Consider the following 6,789-nt stretch of genomic DNA (forward strand, 5'->3'; position numbering starts at 1 on the left):
TCATTTTAAAAAACCATCCAGCTACCTTTGGTCTTTAAAAAAGCCTACACTGCAGTATCCTAAACATTGTTATGTGCATCTCACAATGAAGAAGAGTGGTCTTGCAGTGCAGAATAAGGAGAGTACATGTCACTGAAGAGTAGCATGCTATAGTTTCAAAGAACATCAGCCTCACAGCACTGGATTTTGTCCATCAGGATCGAGGTTATTGTTGCCAGAAGGGGGATGGAGAGGGAGAATATCCATCTCATCCACTTGTGGAGTTGGGTGCATGACTCCTGGCTGGTCCTGGGGAATGTCTGCGGCAGCTGCTGCTAGGTTGGTAATAGATTTGCTCTTTACACATTGAAAGTCTACATGCCGACTTTTTCCTTCTTCCTTCTCCCAGGACATTTGAATAAAAGGTCTTTGGACATAGTTGTAAATCACTTCTGGCCAACCCCCAGGCCTTTTCTTTACTTTTTCCTTATAGATAGGATATCCTTCTATTCCCAATCTAATCTTCTTAAGACCTTTCTCTTTCAAAACTGATTGGCCACATCTGTTTCAATGTACTTGAAAAATCTATACAATTTTGTGCTATAAATAATTTGTGAATACTCTTCTCCCATCTGTGGTGGATACTCTTCATCCCTATCAATTACATCATCATCAGTAAGCACCACTATGTGGCATTCTCATTCCCCACTCTGGGCACTAGCTACCATAAGAGGGAGAATCATTTCTTCCAGATAAAATTCAAATTGTCTACGAGCACCATCATTTGATAACTCATGCATTAGGGCACTGAGATCTCTACATTTAATAGTACTATATTCAAAAGAGATACAAAGATAGTCACATGCTTCTCTCAGTTCAGGAACTGATATACCATCAGGAGAACGGATTATTCCTGTATTATAGTAATCCAGAATAGCTCAAAACACAGTAGAGCCAATTCCCTCTGTCAATTCATACTCTCCCTTCTCATTGGGACGTGTAAAGTTATGCTCTCTGCCAGACCCAAACATCCTGCCCAACATTGGATTTGTCTGTGCAGTAAAAATGGAGGAGTCTACAACAAATCTACTATTGTCCATTATTAGTGTCACTCATTCTGATGTTCTTACATTCTGAGCTCCTTCTTTTGCATTTTCATAAACAAATGTCATCTCCCCAGATATCTTACAGCTACCATCGGAACTGAACTGACTACTGTTTTTGCTGCTGATTTGGGAATACTTTTTGAGGACGAGGACTGCTTGGACGTGAGGAACTATGATCTTTTTCTCGTTCAACATGATGCTGTCGTGTCGGAGAAGTAACATTTCTAATACAAGGAGTGAGCTGAGACTCTGTTCTTTCATGAGATGAATCTCGTGATCGGTCGCTTGACCTTGGTCTGTCTCTTGATCTCTCAGGTCCCCCACTAGCACCATGAAGGCTCATTTTGGTGTGGACAACTCCTCCTTTAGCAACACGTGAAGGAGTACTTTAATATGTGAAGTTTATGAGTTGTCAATAAACACCCTTGAATGTTTACAAAGTTTACGAGGTCTACTATGCAATTTCCGATCCCAATTCTCTGGATCACTGGAGTTACTGTCATAAGGATGAGGCCGTCCTGCCATCCCACTTGAAGCTTCCTCACACTATTGCTTATAAAGCACACATGTAGCAGCCACAACCTTCGAACCTGTGGTCCTCCTTGAATGTCCACTGAGGATCAAAGCAAAGACTGGGGCCAGCGACACCTCCTTTGTCTCCTCAACCGGGTTCCTCCGGAGGTGGCTGTGGCAGTGGCCATTCAAGCGGCTTGCGGCTACCACAGCCGTCCCCAGTCACAGCCATAATCTTTTAAGCATAATATTGTGTAACCAAGTTCTTGATGAATGATCTTTAGTACAAACTGTACAAACTGTTGTACGTACTAAAGACACATGTCTTTAGTTTGTACAACAGAATATTCCAAATCATAAGGTTGTGTGCCATACTTAAAATTGTTGTTAAGCTAGAGTCCACTGCTGCTGCCACAATGTCAATCCATCTCATTGACTGTCTTTTTTGCTGACCCCCCACTTTACCAAGTATGATGTCCTTCTCTAGGGAATGGTCTTTCCTGATGGTATGTCCAAAGTATGAGAGACAAAGTCTCTCCATCCTTCTTTCTCAGAAGCATTCTGGTTTTACTTATTCCAACACAGATTTGATTGTTTGTTCTTCTTTGCCAATGCTTTCATTGCATTTTGGACTTCTTCCTTCAGTACCATAGATTCTTGATCATATGCTACCTCTTGAAATGTCTGAACATCAACCATTTCTTTTTGGTACAGTGACTCTGTGTATTTCTCCCATTTTCTTTTAATGCTTTTCACAACATTCAATATTTTGCCCCCTAGTTTTCATGGTTGGTGCTTAAATTTCAATAATAGTGATATTAACTTGTCTTCCTCACTGGCATATGGACAGCATTGTTCTTCAACATAGATCTTGAAATGTTCTTTTAAAATTAGACATCATTCCTTTTTAATTTGTCATTCTTGGCATAGTAAATCATACGCCATATGATTGTCTTATTTTAAATAGTCAACATCAGTTCATTTCAACTCACTAATGCCTAAGAATTCTTCATCTGTGACCTTATGAAATCTAGAATATAAATGATGTTTATGTATTCCATTTAATTTTTGGCAACTTCCAATTTCCTAGAAAGCAAGGTCATATTTTCCAACTCTGGATTCTTCCTCTTTGATCCCAAATTTCTCATTTTCATTACTAGTAATTATCAATACATCTTAATTGCATGCTTGATCAGTTTCAGACTGAAGAAGCTGGGTGAATTCTTCAATTTCATCATCATTGGTTTTAGTGGTTAGTAAGAAAATATGAATAGTGGTATTAACTGGTCTTTCTTGTAGGTCTGTGGATACTGTCCTAACACAGATAGTATTATACTTCAAGATAGATCTTGAAATCTTCTTTTTAATGATTAATGTGAATCTACTCCTCTTGAACTTGTGGTTCCTGGCATAGTAAACCTTATGCTTGTCAGATTCAAAATGGTCAACACCAGTACATTTCAGCTCAGTAATGCCTAGGACATCAACCTTTATACATTACGTTTCACTTTTGACAACGTCCAATTTTCCTAGATTCAGGTTTCAAACATTCCATGTTCTGACTACTGGATTAAGTAACCATTTCTTCCCATTTTGAATTATGCCACACAGGCAAATGAAGGTCCCAAAAGCTTAACTCCACCCATATAATGAAGGATTTCTTTGGATTTTTTTTCATTCTGTTTTTTCTGTCTGTTCTTATAGCTTAATAGTATTGAGTAATTTATCTTCTGATTCACTAATTCTGGCTTCTGTTGATCCAAATCTACGTCTTTGCCCTTTTAGTGTATCGTTCATGTCTGATATGTTAGTATTAATTTTCTGGATTTCTGTTTGCAGGTTTTGCCGTTTCCAATCCTTTACCTATTTTGTTTGCTTGTTCTTATAGCACATTTCTGAACTCTTCCTTGTTTTCCTTGACCTTTCTGTCAATAATTTGAAGGTATCCAAATTGTATTCTCCTTAACTCTTTTCCAGTTCCAGTACCTCTTTTTCCTCAAAAACATTTCCTAGCTTTACATTTTGGTCTTTTGTTTGAGCTACTTTGTCTTGTCTTTTTCATTTGAACAGAGATTGTTGTTGCTTTTGAGGCATTGTGTGTAGTATTTGTATTAAGTTGATGCATATATGTTCATAAATTCTTAGGCACTCACCAACTATCTTATGGTTTGTGTGATCAAGACATGAGCTCATGCACCATTCTCTTTGCTGTTTGTGTAGGTTAGCTCAGGGTGAATTTAGCTGATGTTGGTGGTTGGTGTTGATCTGATGGAGAACAGCTGGTATTGACTCTAGCCCAATTGATGAGGTTGCAAATAGTATAGCTATGGTTGGATTGTATGGCTTCAGTTTCTGTCTCCTGTCAAGTGAGGTACAAAGAGAAGACACTCCCACAAGGGAGATGGAAAGCAAAAAACAAAACCAAGTCCATCACACAACAGCCCAAAACTAAGCAGAATGCTTCTGTGCCACCTACTGTCCTCTTGCCTTCATAGTCACTTAAGAAATTTCAGAATGATATCACTGTGCCTCTCTGACTTATAACCAGTTTTTCTTTTGCTTTCCCTCTTTTTCTACCAGACACATTCGCTTAGCTACTTCTTATGAGAGATATCACAGGGTTGACCAGGGCCAACATTGCAGATTTGGAGCAGTACTTGCCACAGTAAGGCTATTGCTGCTGTCTCCTCCCCCTTCAATTGTGCACACATCCATGGGTCCACATGGTTCTGTGCACATAGAGGTCTTACCTCTGGTCACTACGGGTGTGCAAAGTAGCAATGATAAAGAGAGAGAGAGAGAGAGAGAGAGAGAGAGATGCACTTTTATCTCTGTGAGTCACACGCAGGCTTCTGCAATCTGAATGTTTTCTTGTCTCTTAATCTGCTCACACACTTTCAAAAATGCCTAAGGCTCATCCCGTAAACCACCCCAATGCAGAAGTCACCTCCTTTTTTTTGCTGTATCTGTTCAACTCTGTCTCCCAGTAAGCACTAAATCCACTTATTTATCCCTTTATCTGAAGCTCAGACTTCCAGAACCCTCCTTTGAATCAATCTGTCTCATTCAGTTTTCTTTATCCTTGTTTCAGAGTCTCAGTACTACCTTTTTGTCTAGTCTGCCATCTTGATCTTGATAATTATTTGTTGAAATCTATTCTCTCACTAAATGAAATGCTACTCTTTTTATATTTAAAATTGTTTACATGCCTGTCTATTGACTGATGGACTAAATGACCTACTTACCTATCTTTTTATCTAAATATACATACATACACACAAGTTCATATGTATGCTACTATTAGCACTTATAAGGAGCTCTGGTAGCATAGTGGTTACGAATCGGGCTGCGAACCTTAAGGTCAGCGGTTCGAAACTACCAGCCACTCCACGGGAGAAAGATGAGGCTTTCTACTCCCGTAAAGTTTTACACCCTTGGAAACCCTGTACAGGGTCGCTATGGGTCGGAACCGACTCAACGGCACTTAACAACAACAACAACATTAGCACTTATATGGTAGTATATATATGTACCTGTGTCAGTAGAGGAAATTGGGATTTAGGACTCCTAGTGTGGTGCTATAGGATCAGCACTGGACTATGATCCACAAGGTCAGCTGTTCAAACCAACCAGGTGCTCCTTTGAAACCCTGTACAGGGTTGCTATGAATTGGAACTGACTCCACAGCACTTAGCAACAACAAGAACATTGACATTTATTCCTGGGCTCTCTCTTTTGTTTGCTTGTTATGTTTTACCTGTTGGTGTATTGTTGTGGATGTTAGTTAATGTCTAGTCAATTACTCTTGGTGACCTTAGGTACAACAGAGCAAAATATTGTCTGGTTTCAAGTTATTCTCACGTATTCAATACGCCAACAGATTCAAGGCCACTGTTATGTCTGTTGTGACAATCTAGCCCACTGAGCATCTTCAACTCCCTGTTGATCATCTACTTCATCAAATATGATGTCTTCTTCTAGTGATTGATTCTTATGGTAATATGTCTGAAGTAAGCATAGCAGGCAGTGCTCTATTGTGATCCATAAAGTTTTCATTGGCTATTTTTCAGAATTACTGGACCTTTCTTCCTATTTGTCAGTTCTGCTGAAACATGTCCTCCAGCGGTGACTCTACTGTATTTGAAATCTTCATGGCTTAGCTTCCAGTATCATAGCAACACTCAGGTCATCACAGTGCAAGAAACTGAGAGCAGAGGTGAATTTACATATTAATATACCAAGATTGGAGTCCTGGTGTAGTGTTGAAGGATAAAGTACGGGACCACAAGGTCAATTTGAATCACAAGATTGGTGGTTCAAGCTCACCATTCCCTCCTTGGAAACCCTGTTCAGGGTTACCACAAGTCAGAATCAACTCAAAGGTACTTAATAACAAGTACATACCAATATTAGGAGTCCTGGTATGGAACAATAGAATGAGCACTGGACTGCTAACCACAATGTTGGTGGTTCAAACCCATCAGCCACTCTTTGGAAACCTTATACAGGGTTGCTATGAGTTGGAAGAGTGAAGAATTACTTCCAAATATTTAGTCACTGAAAACCTTATGAATAGCAGAGAAACACTGTGAGATATAGTGCCGGAAAATGAGCCTCTCAGGTTGACTGGAGAAGAGCTGCCTCCTCAATAGAGTTGACCATGATAACACGAATGGAGTAAAGCCCGGGGGAAAAAAGCCCTTGGGACCTTCATTTGTTGATGGGGCACAACTCAAAATGAAGAGAAACGGCTGTAAACATCCAGGGAGCATGGATTATATAAAGTATGAATCTCGGAAAATTGGAAGTTGTCAAAAATGAAATGGAATGCATAAACTTTGATACCTTAGGCATTATTGAGCTGAAATGAACTGGTATTGGCCATTTTGAATCTGATGACCACATGGTTTACTATGCCATTATTGACAAATTGAAGAGGAGTGGTGTTGCATTCATCATCAAAAAGAACATATCCAGATCAGTCATGAGGTACAATACTGTCTGTGATAGGATAATATCCATGCACCTTCAGGGAAGCCCAGTTAATACCACTATTATTTAAATTTACACACCAACCACTAAAGCCAGTGAGGATGAAATATAAGAATTCTATCAATTCTTTAATCTGAAATTGACCAAACTAGCAATCAAGATGTATTGATCATTACTGGTGATTGGAATGCAAAGATTG

The 6,789-nt window shown here is 39.3% G+C and overlaps 1 pseudogene; it reads right to left on the reverse strand.

Annotated features, from left to right (window-relative positions):
• Nucleotides 1–171: 171 nt before the first annotated feature.
• On the reverse strand, nucleotides 172–1,610 carry LOC102827503 (annotated as a pseudogene).
• Between the last annotated feature and the right edge of the window lie 5,179 nt (nucleotides 1,611–6,789).

This window comes from Chrysochloris asiatica, unplaced genomic scaffold, assembly GCF_000296735.1.
Source record: "Chrysochloris asiatica unplaced genomic scaffold, ChrAsi1.0 scaffold00043, whole genome shotgun sequence".
Taxonomy (NCBI): Eukaryota; Metazoa; Chordata; class Mammalia; order Afrosoricida; family Chrysochloridae; genus Chrysochloris; species Chrysochloris asiatica.